At 50.1% G+C, this 18072-nt stretch overlaps 1 protein-coding gene across 1 annotated transcript in view; it reads left to right on the top strand.

Moving 5' to 3' along the window:
• The window catches only part of HS3ST3A1 (heparan sulfate-glucosamine 3-sulfotransferase 3A1), a 192583-nt gene that overhangs the window by 61496 nt on the left and 113015 nt on the right, over positions 1-18072 (top strand). The gene's annotated exons all lie outside the window — the stretch shown is intronic.

Genomic DNA, 18072 nt, shown 5'->3' with positions numbered 1-18072 from the left:
TCGCTTTCTGTCAACCGTCTTGCCGCGTCAGGCCCTTTAACAGGGATCCCTGTTTTGGGTGCTGCCCAGAAACTACCAACTGGTGCCAAGGGTTTTCTCCTCCCTGTATGAAGGGCCCGAATCCCAGCAGTGACTGGGTCTGAAGCGGCTCGGGTGTGCAGCTGAGGGAGCAAAGGAAGACTAGAGAAACAACTGGATGGACTAGAGAAGACTGTAACGCTAAAAACTTGAGACACGTAGCAATGTCAAAATGCCACTCGCATGGCTTTCAACGGCAAAGCCCTCATTCAGAAGTTCACAGGTCCCACAGCTCCTGGAGGAGGGCCCATCACGACTTGTTCTGACGGAGGCAGAAGCCCGAAGGCCCTGTGAGAAGGTGCCACGGTCCCCACATCCGTGACAGCATCGTGCCTGCGCCTCTCTTCTTCTGTGTTAGCCAGACAGAGGCATGTCCACGGGCGTCTGCTCGCGTGTTGTCGTGGCTGCGGAAGCACGGACAGGCTCGCTGGCTCCCCTCTTAGATGGTCCCTGACTCCTTCACACCCAAGATTTTCCAGAATCCAGAGAAATCCCCTCAGACTTTCTGTGTCCCTTTGCCTTCTTAAGTCACAGTCCAGGAGTGTCTCCCTCCACTGCCCAAGGGCCAGTCCCACCTTCTCCTCCCGCGACTCCCGCCAGCCAGCTGCTCTCCGTAGGGTCAGAGTTGGGATGGTATCCGTTCTGTTGACGAGGTCTCTTTTGGATCCTTGTTTCCCCAAGGTGGAAATTGCGTGTGGCGATTCGCATTGTGTTAGCAGCGGCCAGGTGGTGACACACAGGTCTCTGTCCTTCCGAAGGAAGTGACTGCTGTTCTCATGGTGCCTGAGATGCCACCAGCGCCAGCAGCATTGACAATGCTCAGTGCAAAGCAAAGTGACATGTAACAGAACCCAGTCCCACCCCAAAGCCTGTGGATATCGGTGAGCCGGCCAGCAGAGCTGTGGACAGAGTCCTGGAGCTGCAGTGGGGCTTCTGGTTCTCGCTCACACACCTTCCGTGGGCAGAGGGGGAGCCGAGGCCCAGAGGAGAGCCCCTCCCCAAGGACATAGAGTGAGTTACCAGCAGACACGGAACTAGAGGGCACATTACCCAGTTACTGGCATAGCAATGCTTCACCCACATCCCCGCTCTCAGTAATCAAAATAGAGGAGTTCCCTGGTGGCTCAAGGGGTTAAGGATCTGGCTCTGTCACTACTGTGGCGTAGGTTCAATCCCTGGCCCCAGAACTCCTGCATGCCACGGATGTGGCCAAACAAAAAATCAGAATATAATGTGTCATCCTTTGGCGTGAATCTAGTGTATCTTCTACTGTAAGCAAATGTGAAATCAGTGTAAAAAGGACGTGAGGCTACAAACGAATAAACAAGAAGGGGCCAGAACGGCTCTAACCGCATGTACACATGGAGGGATGTCACTGTTTATTGTAATCTTTGGTTTATTTGTTTGTTTCTTTTTTTTTCTTTTTAAGCCCACACCCCCAGCATCTGGAAGTTCCGAGGCGAGGGGTGGAATCGGAGCCGCAGCTGCCGGCCTACACCACAGATACGGCCACACAAAATCTGAGCCGCAAATTTGAGCCGCACCTGCGACCTACGCTGCAGTGTGCAGCAACGCTGAATCCTTAACCCACTGAGCGAGGCTGGGGATTGAACCCGCATCCTCACGGGCCCTATGGCTGGTTCTTAACCCCCGAGCCACACCAGGAACTTCAGGGATGTCACTTGTAGAAGAGTCCCGGCACTGAGGGAGTTATGTGAGCTGGGGAGAGAGCCGTGAGCCACTCTCAGGCATTTTTACGGCTGTGAGAGCCATCCCGTGACAGACGTCTTAAGTTTGGATTGAGATCTGGTGCTACCAAGAAATTCCCGACCTGGCAGATTTTACTGTGGCGCCAGGTTGCCAGGATTTTGAGGGTCTGGTGTGTGGAGGGGGGTCTGGGCGATACCCTTCTTCCCTCCCTGTCTCATTTGTTTCATTCAGCAAATACACGTCGAGGCTGTATCCCGGGTGCCAGGCCTTGAAAATGAAACACGCGGTCAGAGAGTCTGGAATCCCCGCCCCCAGCACACTCATGAGAGTCTGCGAGAGGGTTTGAGGTAGGCCACAGCGCCTTCGAAAAAGTGAAGTGATTCCTCATCGAAACCCCTGTGGAATTCCAGCTGCAGCTCCTTCACCCAAGACGCACACTCGAGTGTCGGCCGAGGAGTCGAAACTTGCAGGTGTCCAGAGAAGGGCTTCCGTGACCTTGGAGTCTTCTGAAACCTGTCACTCGAAGGTTTCCCGAGGTCCCGGGTCAAGGGACGGTGACCTATGAGATGAGAGGACAGGGCGCAGGGAAGGAGGCCGGGCCGGGGCTGAGAGAGGGGCTCCTGGGAGCCGCGGGGGTCGAGAAGCCGTCGTCCCGAGTGAGTGGCTCGCGCTGGCTGGACATCAGGGGAAATTCGGGATGAGAAGGAGCTGCTGATGAGAACCTTCTGAGCAGAAAGATCAGTGAGAAGCAGGGCAGAGCAATTTTGGTCGCAGGCTGAAGAAACCCTGAGTCCACTGGCCTTGGACAGACGTTGACGGCCGCCTAACTAGGCCCCAAAGGCTGTTCTGGTCTTTTCTGAAAGGATCTCATTTGGGGCCACAAGATAGGGACCCTGTGTTGGGTGTGAGAGACCAGAGGTTCAGGAGATGTAAGTCCCTTGCAAAGGGCCGCATAATTGGCGACTTGTGCCTCGTGCTGTGTTCTGAACTAAGTATACACCTGCACGCTCTGCAGTGTTTATTCACCATCGGGTTGGAGCGATCCCCTGAAGAGCCAGTTCCTTAGTGGGTGAGCCGTTTCACGTGAAAACACATTTTCAATAACCCTAAATGCATGCCTTTCCATATATCTCAGTGTATTTTTTTTTGAGCCTGTTCAATTTGGCTTTAAAAGGACATTATGAATTTGATGGAAGTGGTGTGGGAATTCATTCATGCAGCAGAGGTTTAAGGGAAAAAATCTCACTGTTCATACTTTGGACAACAGCACCGTGGCTGCACGCTGGTACTTTAAAAGCTTCTCCCACTCAGATCATTTGTCACCAGAAGGTGCTCGGGACTGACCTTGGTCATGCCACCCAAGTGCATACGTTACAGTCTTAACCCCTAAAGTGCCGGGGTTTGGAGAGAGGGCCTTTTCCAAAGTAATTAAGGTTAAATAAGGTCAGAAGTGTAGGGCCCTGATCTGACAGGGTCAGTGTCTTTATTAGAAGAGGAAGCCCAGCCTGACTTCACACACACACACACACACACACACACACACACACACACACACACACACGAAGGGAAGGCCATTTGAGGACATAGCACCAAGGTGGCCGGCGCCAAGCCGAGGAGAGAATGTTCATTTGAAACTGACTCTGCGTGGCCCCTCGATCCCCGACTTCCAGCCTCTAGAACTATGAGGAGATGCACCTCAGATACCTAGGCCCCCCGGCCTAAGGGACTTTGTTATGGCAGCCCGCGCTAAGACAGAAGGCGCTTAAATAAATAGGAACGTCCAGGAGTTCCCATTGTGCTTCCGCGGGTTAAGAACCCTACTAGTATCCATGAGGATGTAGGTTCGATCCCTGGCCTCGCTCGGATCTGGTGTTGCTGTGGCTGAGGTGTAGGCCGGCAGCTGCAGCTCCGATTCGACCGTTTGCCTGGGAACTTCCATATGCCGCAGGTATGGCTGTAAAAAGGAAAAAACCCCAAGAGTTTCCAGTTTAAGGATAGTCAGTAGCTGATCATGGTGATTCAAAAACCTATGCCTGCTTCATAAGGGCTTTAAGTCCAAATACGCCATGTAGTGTTGCTAACACACTTATTTCTAACATATAATAATATTAATGTGTATTTCTATTTACTTTCTTGTTATGAACAGAGCATAAGAAAACTGCCTTTTCACATGCAGCAAATACAGAACCTTTTTTAAAAAGGACTCATTTGTGTAACTAAATGATCAGCTTCCATCGGTTGATTTTGGAGTCAGGGTTCTTCTGGGGGGAATGCTTTCATTTTGTGGTTTCCGCATCACTTATCTGGACCACATCTCTTGAGCGTCATCTTAAGAGCTCCTCGTGACATAAATCACACCAGATGGGTGGTGAGACATGGCGGAAGGTAATAGGCTGATTTGAACCATTCTTCTTTCCGACAGTTCAGAGCTGATACCTGCCTGGTGACGGTTGTAACTCACAGAGCCCTGGTCTGCGTGGACCTTGTGATGCGCTAGAGGGCACATCAGGACTCGCACAGAGCAGAGAACCTAAGAGAGGGGAGCATGGCTGGGGTGCCGTGGATAAAGGAGCCTCAGCTTCTATCCCCAGGGCCCCCCCACAGGGTGGCGGGAGCATCTTCAAGGCGTGGCAATAGTTTTCCACAGGGAGGGCGTTTCAGGAAGGCTGAGTTGTGGTGTCTGTTGTGACCCGTCTTGGAAATCACACCCTGCCACGGTCACCTGTGCTGCGGGTCACATGGGGTGTGTCTGAATCACAGGAGAGTCAGGAAGCAAGTGTCATTAGGGGGGCCGTGGAGCCACGTCCTGTCTGGGGCCCCCCTGCAGGAGCTTTCCTACTCGGCCTCGCTGCTGCCCTGGAGGAGGGTCTCTTTTCAGGCTACAGCAGGTGGAGGGAAGGCTCGGTTTCCTGAGGCTTCTCACCAACACAGTTGTCTCTTGTGCCTGAATTTTTTCTCTTGCTTCCTCACAGTAGCTCTGAATTCCCCAAGGTGTAAGTTTGCAGTGCTGGCTGTTAGGCATAATTACCCGAGGAGCGAGTGCCTGTGTGTGTGTGTATTATTCCAGCAGCCAATTTGGCTCCACCTGAAATTCATGCTCCACCTGCATCCCCTTCCCACAGATTCTGATGTGATCTGGAGAAGATCCAGCCATCAGTAAAAAAAAAAAAAAAAAAAAAAAAAGGTCCTTGAATGATTCTAATGTGTGGCCTAAAAAGCCACTTCTTATGTTATGCAAACACAAAAGTCAGAGAGACTGGCCAGGTAAAGCCCACACATCTTAACTCAGTCACTTTAGACCTATGTCTACACCTGTGTATTCACCATCCAGATCACAATACAATGCATTTACAGCACAGAAGGCTCCCGTGTGCCCCGTGCGTCAGTAACCCCTCTCAAAGTCACGCCTCTTCTGACCAAAGGATAGTTCTGCTTGTTCTTTTAAAAACTTTTTTTCCAGTTTCATCGTGTTTTGTTTTGGCTGTGGCATGCAGTGGCTTGATGTGGGAGCTCGGTTCCCAGACCAGGGATTGAACCTAGACGGCAGCAGTGAAAGCGCCAAATCCTATCCACTAGATCTGCAGCAGCTCCCCCAGTTTTAGTAGCTGCTAATGTTTTTCCCCCTTCCCCTGAGTTTCCCTCTCCCCTTCCCTCTCCCTGGTAACCATTCATTTGTTCTCTATGTCAGTTGGTCTGCTGCTTTTTCTCTGTCTTCACTTCTTCGTTGGACTCTTTAGATTCCACATATCAGGGATGTCATACAATATTTGTCTTCCTCGGTTTGACTTATTGCACTTAGCATCAGGCCCTCCAAATCCATCCTTGTTGCTGCAAATGGCAAAGTTTCCTTCTTTTTTCAGCTGAGTAGTATTCTGTTGTGTGTATATACCATATCTTTTTTTATCCATTCTTCTGACAAGGGACACTCAGGTTGCTTCTGTATCTTCGCTATTGTAAATAATACTGTTACGAACAGTGGGGTGCATGTCTTTTCGAATTCATGTTTTCATTTTTTTTTTTCCAGATATGTACCCAGGAGTAGAAGTGCAGGATCCTATGGTTGTTTGGTTTTGAGTTTCTTGAGGACGCTCCATACTGTTTTCCACAGTGGCTGCACCAGTTTACATCCCAGCCACAGCGCGGAGGGTTCCCTTTTCTCTGCAGCCCCACCAATACTTGTTATTTGTGGTCCTTTTGATGACAGCCCGGAGGTGGGAGGCGATCTCGCCTTGTGGTTGGGATTTGCCGTGCCGAGCATCCTTCCGCCGGCCTGTTGGCCATCTGCATTTCCTCTTTGGAAGAATGTCTGCTCAGGTCTCCTGCCCATTTTTGAGCTGGGTTGTTTGGGTTTTTTTTTTTTTTTTTTAATGTTCAGTTATGCGAGCTGTTTATGTGTGTGGATATCCACCCCTTATCAGTCATACCATTTGCCAGTGTCTTCTCCCACATTCTGCAGGTTGTCTTCTGGATCTGTCGGTGGTTTCCTCTGCTTGTTCTGGAACATCACTTAAATGTAACGATGGAGTGTTGCCTCTTTTGTGCTCCTTTCTTTTCCTTTTTTTATACTCCGAGGGCTGTGAGAGACTCCACGCTGCGGCTTGTGCCTCGTGTCAGTGGTTCTTCTTAGTGCTGTGTGCGAGCCCGCTGTTTGCATCAGCCTATACTTTACCCATCAGGCTCTTTCCAGTTGGGAGCTAACAAGGTTAGTATGTGCGGTTTTGTCACGTCTTTGGGGACAGAGGCACTCATTTGTCACGGAGTAGAACGGTTCCTGGATGGAAGTGCAGGCATGGAAGTTCTCGAACATGAGTTAGGTCTTGCTGAGCCTCTTTCCACGGTGGCCACCCCCATTCGCACCTCGCCCACTGTGCGTGAGAGTCCTCCTTCTGCGAGTCCTCATCGGTGCTTGAGGCGCTCAGTCCTCTCAGGTTTATCCATTCAGGTGAGCGTGTGGCAAGATCCCAACGTGGTACCTGTGTGTGCTTCCCTGAGGAATGGGGTGAAGAGCACATTTTCGTATATTGATTGTTACCTGGGTACTCTTTTCTGTGAAGTGCACAGTTAAATCCTGCTCACGTTTAACTAACTGGATTTTCTTTTTAAACTAGTTGTAAGAGTTTCTCATTTATTTTGGATACAGGTCCTTAGGGGGTTAGGTGCATTGCAAATATTTTCTCCCAGTCTGTGGCTTGCCTTTTACTCTCTTAATAGTGTATTTTAATGAATGAAAGTACTTAAATTTAATCAAGTCCGATTTATCAATTCGTAAATAATTTTCATTTGCTTTTAGAACATTTTTATGGTTTAAAAAAATATCCTGTTTAAGACATCTCTGCCTTCTCCAAGAACATGAAAGTAGTTCCATATTTTTTTCTAGAATGTTCTATTGCATCCTTTGCTAGTAGCAGTGAAGGCAGAACCAGCTACTCCCTTAACTTGGAGGAAGGGGGAAAATAAAAATAAAGAAGAAAGTGTAAGAATAAGGACTAACACTCCCAAAGAGCAGCTTACTCTGATCTTATGGATCAGAGTTGAGACTCTTACTGTCTGCGTCTTACTCATCGCTGCACCCCGTCCAACGCCAAGCTGCATACCTCCTGCATACCAGACACAGAAAGAAAAAAAGTTGAGTTCAATTTCGTATTTTTTTTTTTTGGTCTTTTTTTGCCATTTCTAGGGCCGCTCCCGCAGCATATGGAGGTTCCCAGGATAGGGGTCTAATCAGAGCTACAGCTGCTGGCCTACATCACAGCCACAGCAACGCAGGATCCGAGCCACGTCTGCAAAATACATCACAGCTCGTGGCAACGCTGGATCCTTAACCCACTGAGCAAGGCCAGGGATTGAACCTGCAACCTCCTGGTTCCTAGTCGGATTTGTTAACCACTGAGCCACGTTGAGAACTCCATTGAGGTCAATTTCTACTCAAGTTCAGCCTCTGCCCTCCATGCAGAGAAATAAAAGACAGAGCGAGTCTCACCGAAGATGCGTGGGAAATGGGAGAAGACTTGGACCTCACGGCCTGTGCCTGCGGTCTTCCCAGCACCCCAGGGGGAGCAGACCAGACTCACCTGGGTCTTACCCCTGTCAGCGGCAGGGCCAGGACCTGATCCCAGCCCTCCTGCATAGTTCACAGACCCTGCCCACGACTCACAGCCTCTGGGAAAACCTAAAGGCTACTTTTAGAGAACCCCCAAGTTTCCGCCCCGGTGACACTGCTTTACTCTTGAGTGGATGCGTAAGCACAAGAGTCACGTGGTTCTTACTCGTTTCCTCTGTTGAATTCCCAAGAACCCAGCAGCTCGAAATTAAAAGAACCTGGCAGCAGGAGGGATGGGGCTGAGAGGACGAGGAAAACTGACGAGAAGCGACACTACCTTCACCTCGGGGCTTGCGGGTCGAGGGCCGGCTTGGAAAAGGGCCTTTGATTCCTCCCAGGCAGCCCACGTTAGGTCACGCTTGCTCCGCCTGCTGCCACTTCCTCCAGGCTCACACCATGCGTATCAGTGAAGCACCTGCGCTATCTTTTCTTCAGGCAGAGGCTTGATTCAGACCAGAGGTTCCAAGTGGGAAGCCTGTGGGCAGGATGAAGCCACAGATGGGAGGAGCGTAGGGTGCCCGTGGATGGTATGTGGGTTTAACAGTTATGCCCATTAAAAAGAAAAGGTTTATACTGAACAAAACAGGAAGAAAGACACCAGCACTCCCAGGTTCTCTTGAAAACTGAACACAGACGGCAGTGGTGGGTGCTGGTTTGCTTTATGACTTGGCAGCGACAGGCGTGAGCGGGGCCAGCCGCCTCCTCTCCTTCATGCACTCACTTCACTCCCGTCTCCTCGGTGGGCGGTGGACGTGGGGATCCTTTGCTTAAACGGCGACACTAATGGGGTGATGCTATTTTCTGCTTACGAATAGAACATGCCCTGAAATTTAAAAAGCTTTAAAATTATCTTTCTGCACATCCGTATGCAGAAATATATTTATAAGACACACACCCCCCCCCCCTACTGCTTCGATCCTTTCGGCCCCTCTTGATCTGCCGACCGGCAACCCTGATCCGGGAGCGGTTCAGCTTCCAGTCCATTGCCATTGGCAAGCTAGGCGCCACGTGCCTCGCTGACATCTTCTTGCTACTCCTTCTGATCAGTGGATGCCTCCCAAGGGGTCTTAAACCATGTGGGCATCACCATGTCTCGGCTGGCGCTGGTGGCTTCATGAGGGCAGCTCTCCACCACTTCTCGCTGAATCTGGGTTTTGGCTCTGACGTCACCACCCGTTTCCCGAGGGACTCCAGAGGGACCTCGGTGGCCTCCAGGCCCCTCTCTGGGCAGCGAGCTCCACCACGAAGGAGGTACACCTTGGGTCAAACAGCTGCCACTGAAATCAAGATCAGAATCTTCTACTACAATTTAAAACAAAAACATTCCTTTACCGTAACCTCTAAAACAAAAACATTCCTTTACCATAAGATCTGAGAGGTTCCGAAATTTCACTATTTGAAAACAACCAAATGCGTTTTTCTTTTAAGGGAAAGCCACAGTGACCTAGAGTTTTATCTTCGTTCTCACCCTGGAGGGAATTGCATTATTTGAACGTTTTTACTTTTTGAGCTCATTCCAGGGTTGGGAAGAACCAGACTCGATTCTGCAGCTGTATTTCATGAAGTGTCATTATCCTTCTGCCAGGGCAGCTAATGGATGGCTGGGAGCAGAGATACAATTTGGAGGCAATTAATTCTGCTTCGAGTCCCAATTCACCGAGGCTGAAGAGCCCTTGAATCCCGCTCAAGTCTGAGAGTCCAGTGGCCTGTGGGCGTCAGCTTGGGCCACTCCTCTTTGGGGCTCTTTCTGCAAGGATCCTGCCTTCCGTTCCTCCTCCTCTTGGTCCCGTGCTTGGCGGCAGTTACGTGGGTGATGGGGCCCCCCTGGGGCTGGTCCTTGCTCCTCTCGTTTCGGCCACAGCAGGACTCATGCTGCCATCTGCTTGCGAGGCTGCAACAAAAACACAACAAGAAGCCTGGTTTTGTCCCCTCAGAGATGCTGCCTGGTCCCCTCTGCACTGGACGTGGACCCTGCGAGCTAAAGAGGCTTCACACGAGCTCTCCAGAATCATCCCAACCCGGAGGCAGAGCCGGAGGCATCGCGCAGACATCACTGTTGGTGTCGCCAAGGCTCTGCACCAGAGAAACCGAACCCACCTGCCAGCCCCAGATCCAGGGCTCTGGTTAAATCGGTCCTGTTACCGGATGTCTGTTCTCTAAGGCTCAGCTCCTCTCTGAGTTCATTGCCAGATGCTGTGCTGGAGGCATCAGGGACACACACGGGCCCCTTAGAGATGGGAAGCCTGAAACGTACCCAGTGACAGTGACCACGCGTGGCGGGTTGGGGTGGGCGGAGGTCAAGTGCAGCAAGGTGGGAATCCAGAGAAGGGTGTGGTTAAGCGGTTCGGGGAAGAGGGGTCACGTCTGTGAAGTGTTAGCACTCTGGGTAGGCGAGCGTCTTGAACCATTGAAGCACTGTCAGAGATAAACCCAGTTACTGTCACAGATGAAGCCTGAATGGCTGGAGTCACATACTCAAAAGGGAAAGAGAAGTGGGAGTCCTGGGAGTTCCTGTCATGGCGAAGCGGAAACGAATCCAACTAGGAACCAGGAGGTTGCGGGTTTGATCCCTGGCCCCCTCAGTGGGTGAAGGATCCGGTGTTGCCGTGAGCTGTGGTGTAGGTCGGAGACGTGGCTTGGATCCCATCTTGCTGTGGCTGTGGCGTAGGCCAGCGGCTGTAGCTCTGATTGGACCTCTAGCCTGGGAATCTCCATATGCTTCGGTTCGGGCCTAAAAACAAAAGGACTAAAAAAAAAAAAGACAAAAAAAAAAAAGTGGGAATCCGAGGTTCTATTGAAGCCATAACCCAAACTCTTGCTGCTATATCACATTTCTTCTCAGCATTTATGGAGCACCTGCTGCATACTGGGTGCTCCTCAGAGGATAGTGCACCTGTCACCTTACTTGAGCCTCAAAGCACCCTTTGGAGACAGATGCTATTAGTCCAGATTTCTAGTAAGAGGAGGCTACTCACATTACTTAAACTCGCCTGAAGTCACCTCGTAAGGAGGTCAGAGGGCAAGACTTGAACCTGACTTTGTGGTGCTCCAAAACCTTTGCCCTCTATTGCTAATTCTTCCATCTCTCTCTCTTTTTTTTTTTTTTTTCCTTTAATTTTCAAACAGAACGTTCTCAAGCTTGATTGGTCTGATGATGCGTTGCCACCTCTGCACTTAGTGTTTTTCTCCCTGATGCACTCAGACTTTTCCTTCAAACAGCTCCTCTCTGGCCCTGCCCAGCCCCTCGGTCCCTCGCCTCCTGTGACGTAAGCATTCTGGGTCAGGGAGCAGGGATGCTGTGACCTCTGCACATCAGCCCCGCGAGCACCCTGCCTCCTGTGTCCCACATCCCCCCAGGGACAGATCCCTGACTTTCAAAGGCAGCTCTTCCCGCTCCATATCCTCTCTCAAGTTCAAAAAACTCCTTCAAACTACACCTCTGGTTCCAGCCTCTTTCTGACCTTGGCGCCCAGATACAGAACTTCCTACGGAGTAGCCTCCTCATTGAAACAGGAGGACTGTATGGTGAGAGTATAAAGAATTAGCTGGTCTAATGATCCTCTGCCGAGATTACGGAAAGGTGACAAGGATACACGCACTCATCCTGAGTCCAGGAGGAAGCTTCTGAGCCTTTTCTCTAAAGCCAGAAAAGACATTTGTTGAAGGAGGCTTTTTTCATACACAATCCACAGCCTCTGCACAGTGGTCATTTTCCTTTTATTATTATGTTTTGAGAATCTGCATTATCAAAACTCTCTTCTTTCTAATCTCTTTTTCTTTGTCTTGCCTGACCTAGTATGTGGTGGAGTGGCCGGGGCGGCAACAGCCAGGTCAGGGGATGTGAGTCAGTTTAGGAATAGTCAGACTGGCCCTGCTCCTCAGCCAGGGTGAGCGGCTTGTCCCAGGGACTTTCTCAGTTTTAGAACCAAAGGTCCTACATCCTGGGACACCCCCCAGTGTCAGCCAAATCAGGACGGTTGGTCACCCTATCTTACTGGGATGAGAATAAAAAAGGGTGCGGATATAAAATGAATGTGAAAAACTAAGATTGCCTCGAGTTTCTTTCTTTGGAACTAGGGAGACTTTCTAGAGGTCTGAATCCCCTGGCAGGTGGGTTAAAGACACAGATCCCTGCCTCCACCCCACCCCCACCCCCAACCTTCTGGCTCAGAATGTCGGGTGGAGCAGAGTCTGGGTTCCTGGCAGGTCCCCAGGTGATGCTGGCGCTGCTGGCCAGGGACCAGCCCTTGAGAACCTCCAGGGTGTGGACCTTCCCTCCAGAAAGCGCAGGATTCCTGCCACTGTGATGCCACCGGAACCATCTTGGCACTAAGCCTGACCTTGTCCATGCCTGCTGAATGCCCACTGAAGCATTTGATTCTTGCCAAAGTCCTCATTGTTGGGAGAGAGGGAGTGAGCGCTAGCCCAGCAGCGTGGCCGCGTTGATTAACGAGCCCCCTGCAGCCTTTGCACCTTCGGGAGACCCTGGCCTGCAGCTCTGGCCCTCAGAGCCCCGCATGGGAGAAGGAAATAAGGGGTCTCTTTAGAAAGCCCGAGGGTGAAGGCCGGAGGGGCCGGGCGAGGCTACAGATCACTGGAGAAAGACCAACCTGACCCTCTCCAAACCCACAACAAAACCTTTTCTTGAGTGATTAGCCCCGGAGAAAGGTGATTTGTTAAAGCCCCGGGTTCGCCGCTTTTGTGTCCCGGGCCTAGGACATCTGGCAGGAGCCAGAGCGCCCTCTGATAGCCGGGCCTGAGCCCCATTCTCCTCCACTGGACTGTGCATCATTGAAACACTGGCTCCTCATTCTCATGCTAATCCGTGAACCCGGAGAGCAGATGTGAAACATTTGGTTCTGTTCTTGCTCAGTTGTAAAGAACTAATGCAACTTGTTTTCAAGGGAAGGGCAGAGTTGGGCTGCGAGAGGGTGAAGGTGAAGGGGGGGAGAGAAGAGGAGTGGACGGGGTGAATTCCAGAAAGAAAAGCTTCTTCGAACGCCGCTCCTCTCTTGGTGGGCAGAGCACCGCCGTGTAGGTGAACTCCGGCCAAATCGAGGTGGGACGGGAAACGTGAACTCACAGGAAAGAGAGCGACCGGGTCATCTTGCACAGGGGACAGGGTTCACAGGGAGCAGCGACAGAAAGGCGAAGAAGCTGCTCTCCAGTGAGCGCCCGAGGGTCTGTCTCTCTCTGTCTTGTGTGAAAGTTTTCTGGGGCGTGGAGACTTTATCCCAGCCCCTAAAACTTTGCCTGACGAACCGAGGGCGCCCTTCGTAGTTGGAATGCTGTTTGAAACTTGAGATAAGTTCAAGTGGAACTGGTGGTTGCTGAAAGAGATCCATCTATCGTACTGTATGTATTTCCTCTTTCCCCTATTGCTAGAAAAATACATACAGATTTACAGAGAGAGGAACAGAGAAATAACTTCCAGAGCTGTCAGGCCTTTGGTACTGTTATTCCTAGGCGGTTCATTTGACTAAAGTGCCCGTATTATTGATTACATTGTAAATCCGTTAATGACAGCATTGATCCAGTGGAGTATCTAGATTTGTTTCTTACACTGTCATCAGGAAAACTCTTGAGGAGAAAGACTTATGACACATTTGCTGGTGGCGGACTGTCCCTCTCGCCCAGGATTTGTGGCCTGTTTAATGCACGCCACCAGCACGGGCTGACACCCGCACCGTGTGCCACCTCGGAATTGTTTACAGCTCCCACCCGCATCTCCTCTCTGTGCCACCAGCTAGCATCACTCGCGCCCACAAGAGCCTCTGCATGCTAAGTGGCCGGAGTGCCACCACGCACTCCTGCACCTCCCGAGCGGTCTCTGAACTCAGAGTCCTTCAGATGTCCCTAAGGGTGACGAAAGCCTGGAATGCCGGGTGCGCAGGATGTGCTGGGCCCTCCACTAGGCATCGTCCATCTGTAGGTGCAGGCGGGCAGGGGCCCTAGCACATGGGAGCAAGAGTGTCAGGTAAGGAGGTCCCGTCGTGGCTCTGCAGTTAATGACTCGCATCCATGAGGACTCAGGTTCGATCCCTGGCCTCGCTCAGTGAGTTAAGGATCCAGCGTTGCTGTCAGCTGTGATGTAGGTCGAGGACACAGACCGGATCCTGTGTTGCTGTGGCTGCAGTGTAGGCCGGTGGTTATAGCTCCAATTGGACCCCTAGCCTGGGAACCTCCATGTGCCACGGGTGTGGCCCTAAAAAGCCAAAAAGAAAAAAAAGAAAAAAGAAAAAAAGAATCTCAGGTCAGTGACCAGCAGAAAACTCTGGGGCATGTGGCCCAAACAAGTGTGTCTGTGCCAGTCTTGGGGTGCAGGGGTCTCCCGTATAACTCAAGCTGCAGGCCCTCTGCCCTCCTCTGGCGATGCTGTCTGCCTTTGCGGCTCAGGTGTTCTGGGGACCACCTTTGACTGCTGACACCGAGGCATGCCTGCTTTCACGTTACCACCGTTACCCGGAGTTCTTGGCAGCCTGTCTCCTGGTGCCTGGTCCTCAGTTCTCTTTCCTGTAGGTGGCTCCATGTGCAGAACAGGCTCAGGGACACTTGGTCATGAAGTGCCTTCGGATTTTGCCTCCCAGCCTTCTGGGAGGACACATCTCCAGGAGAGCAAGTTGGGATTCTGGTAACACAGCTGCTTTTAGTTTCCCCACCAGAGAAACCCCCAGAAGGAGATACGTTGACACTACTGTTGGAGCCACCACTTTGTGACAGTCTTGTCCCTGGGTTCTCCCTTCTTTTCTCCCTAACCTCCTCTTTTCCAGAGCTGTGAACTAGACGCACACACACAGATACACACACACCCCCCTTCCAAACTTCTTAAACGTATACGCAAATCTCTAGCCCTGCCCCTGGGTGAGGTCCAGCTATTTCTCGTAGGGCAATCAGACGCATCCGATTCAGAGGCTGTCATGACTCACCTGTTCAGGTGACCCCAAGCAGCCATACATAGAAAAGGAGGCCCCCTCCTTCCTGACCTCAAGGATGATCTCAGAAAGTGGGGTCACCACCTTTACCGGCTGGTGTAGGTGACTCAGCCAAGATTTAAGAAGCGTTGTCACTTCCTGCTGGTCTCATTTTATCACCTCTGCCCGTGTTTATTCCCACCTCGAAGCTCTTGCCCGTGCTGTTCATTCCTTTACGGGGATGGTCTCTCCTTTCCCTCCTCCAACCCTGGCCCTAAGTGATGGAGTCAGGGTTAAGCCCAGGTAGTTCAGTGCCAGAACTCAGCGCTATGTAGATGTTAGTTACTCTTTTATAGACTCGCTCAGTTCCTCGTCTGTAACGTGGGGTATTACATTTGATGTGGTTTATCCAAGTTCATTTCTATAATGGACGTATGGTCAGAAATCCATCTAGGGATTTTTTAAATAATAACTTTTACCGAATTAGGAGTGTCTGCACTTAGTGATTGAGTTTTAGATATGACTTTGCCATGATTGAAGAGTGTGAAGGTATAATGTATACCCATTTTCCTTCTGTCGGCAACCCCTCATTATGTCGGTGGGGTGATGTAAATTGAATGAAGTTCAACCCCAGCAGCTCAAAACTGTATGACTAATGACCTTGCACTTCTGTTATCATTGCCACTTGGTCCAGGTGTGCTGGAGACACACCTGGCAGGCTTAGTTCTGCAGAAGGACAGGCTGGCTGGGGGCAGATGCTTGCGGCCCTAGGAAGTCATGTGTGTGTTGATCAAATTGATAAGGCGTATTTGTAACAAGGGTTTTGGGGCATGCAGCTGGATCCCCAGACCACTGCAAGTGCCGGGTATAGAAAAGCCACAGCCAGACAGATCATCCTACTGATGCCTGCTAAGCTTTCTGCGCCCAGCCCAGCGTCTAAGATCCTGTAGGAGAGCTGTAATGTTTGGCATTAATGCAGATAAAGCATCTAGCATGTAGCTGATATTTTGGACTTGCCATCCTCTGTAATTATATGAGCCAATTAGTTTAATTAAATAAATAAATCCATATCCTATATATGTGTATGTGTGTGTGTGTGTGTGTGTGTATACACATACATAAACATATCTATGCAGAGAGAGAGAGGTAGAGATACATGTATGTGTCTGTGTATTGGGTGGGGGTAGAAGATGCACTTTTTACCCTAGGTCAAGGTCAAAAATAGTTTTAAAAGCATTGCCTTAGGTCTTCTCATGACCAGTAATTGTGCCATCTCCCCAAGCCCCCATCACCTATCTCATTTTTCTAGTCACTCATCTTCAAGGCATTGGTTTTACTCTTTCTCACTGTCTGACGCCCACTCACTCCTACCCTCTCCTCCCATTCAGCTTATTCTGTGGTTTTCCTACCGCCCTTCCCTGCACGCCCATTTCTTCTTGGACTTCATAGTATTTGGCACATCCCCCCTTGGTGGGTCCCTAATCTTGATGCATTTCATCCCGCACCCAGAAAACTCTGCTGAATGTGGCTGCAGAAAATACAGCTGCGCTGGTGTGTTGCCCTTTTAAGTTGATGACCACGAGTGCTGCCTGGGCTGCTGTGCTGTGTCTCCCCATAAATGCGCCCTCCTGCTCTTGGAGGGCACACCGTCACTCCTGTGTGTTTGTGTCCTTTTCTTTTCTTGCTTTTTTCTCTCTCTCTCTTTCTTTCTTTCTTTCTTTCTTTCTTTCTTTCTTTCTTTCTGTCTCTCTCTCTCTCTCTCTCTCTCTCTCTGTCTCCTCTTTCTTTCTTTTTGCTTTTTAGGGCCGCACCTGCAACACTTGGGGGTTCCCAGGCTAGGGGTCCAATCGGAGCTACAGCTGCCGGCCTACACCGCAGCTCATTGAGCGAGGCCAGGAATCGAACCTGCAACCTCACAGTTCTAGTTAGATTTTTTTGTCGCTGCACCACAACAGGAACTCCTATGTTTGTTTTCAATCTCAGGCAAACTCACATTGCCTCACAATGAGGCAAAGTTACCTGATTTCATTTTGTTATGTAGCTAAAGATTCCATGATAAAGTGTATGTTGTATTTTTCTGGGACTTTTAGGAAAACTCTCACAAAAGACACTAATTAACTGGGTTTGGGGCATTTGGTTGTGAACCAATCGCCATGGCCAAACTCTGGCTCTTATGCCCCCTCCCCTAAATCAGGCTGGATCCATGCGTCCCACGTCATGTGAACTAAGAATGAGGGAGTCCTCACTCCCCAAGGAGATGTCGGGTCCCTTCCTCCTGTGTAAAATGAGACAGGGAGCTCCAGCCTCGGAGGTACGGTTCATAACCCAGTGCCCTCCCCCCAACAGCAAATAGGTGTCAGCTTGACATAAACTGCAGGCAGGAAAGCTTTGGGATGCAGACAAGTTCTCCTTAGATGCAAAGCTACACGTTATGTACGTGGATGGCTGATTCCCATTGCTGTATACCTGAAACTAACATGACACTGTGACTCATCTACATGCCAACACAATTCATTAAAAAAGCTATAGCCTTGAAAAGGTCCCTCACTGAACAACAGAAAAATGCATAGATAAAACACAATCTCTGTTCTTGCTCCAGGATTTAGAACAACGAAATGCATCTAAGGAAAGAAGAAAAAAGGAAAGAAGTTACAAGTAAAAACCAACGAATTGGAAAATAGAAAGTGGTAGTGTTATCTCTTTCAGGTGGTTTTTTTTTTTTTTTTGAACAAAATAAATAAATGCATATAACTCTGGCAAGTTTAATAGAAAAGGGGGGAGGGGGAGGACAAAACGCAGTGTACTAAATAGGAAGGAGCATTATGACAGAAACAGATACAATAATTTTAAAAATAGCATGGAATACTACACACAATTTGAATGCTTTTATGAATAGAATGATTTTAGCCCGTTTTAGTGTTTGTTAGGCAGACAGGACACAAATGAAACGGGGTGCATTGTCACAGAAAGAATTGCAACAGTTACGGGTAGCAAAGCCGAGAAGTTCCCCTTTCCCGTATCTTTTGGACTCTTCCTCAAAATGAGCACCGTCAGGCGTTGCGTGTTCTTTCCTTTCCCCCACTGGTGCGTTTCCAGACGTCTGTATTTACGTCTTTGGTGTTTTATGGGAAAATCTACATGGGACATAATACTGTCCACACCGCTCTGGAACTTACCACTTAAGCAGATGAGTTGGTGATAAATCTGGTGTTGACATGTCCGTCTCTGTCATCCAGTTTTACAGCTTCAGGGTAAGGTAGCCTTTTAAATGAC

Source organism: Sus scrofa, chromosome 12 (genome assembly GCF_054392235.1).
Source record: "Sus scrofa isolate SSC_HxYL_T2T_F1_AM1 chromosome 12, Sscrofa_HxYL_maternal_Yorkshire_Landrace_v2.0, whole genome shotgun sequence".
NCBI lineage: Eukaryota > Metazoa > Chordata > Mammalia > Artiodactyla > Suidae > Sus > Sus scrofa.
The sequence above is the reverse complement of the archived record's forward strand: the minus strand, read 5'-3'. Positions and strand labels throughout refer to the sequence as shown.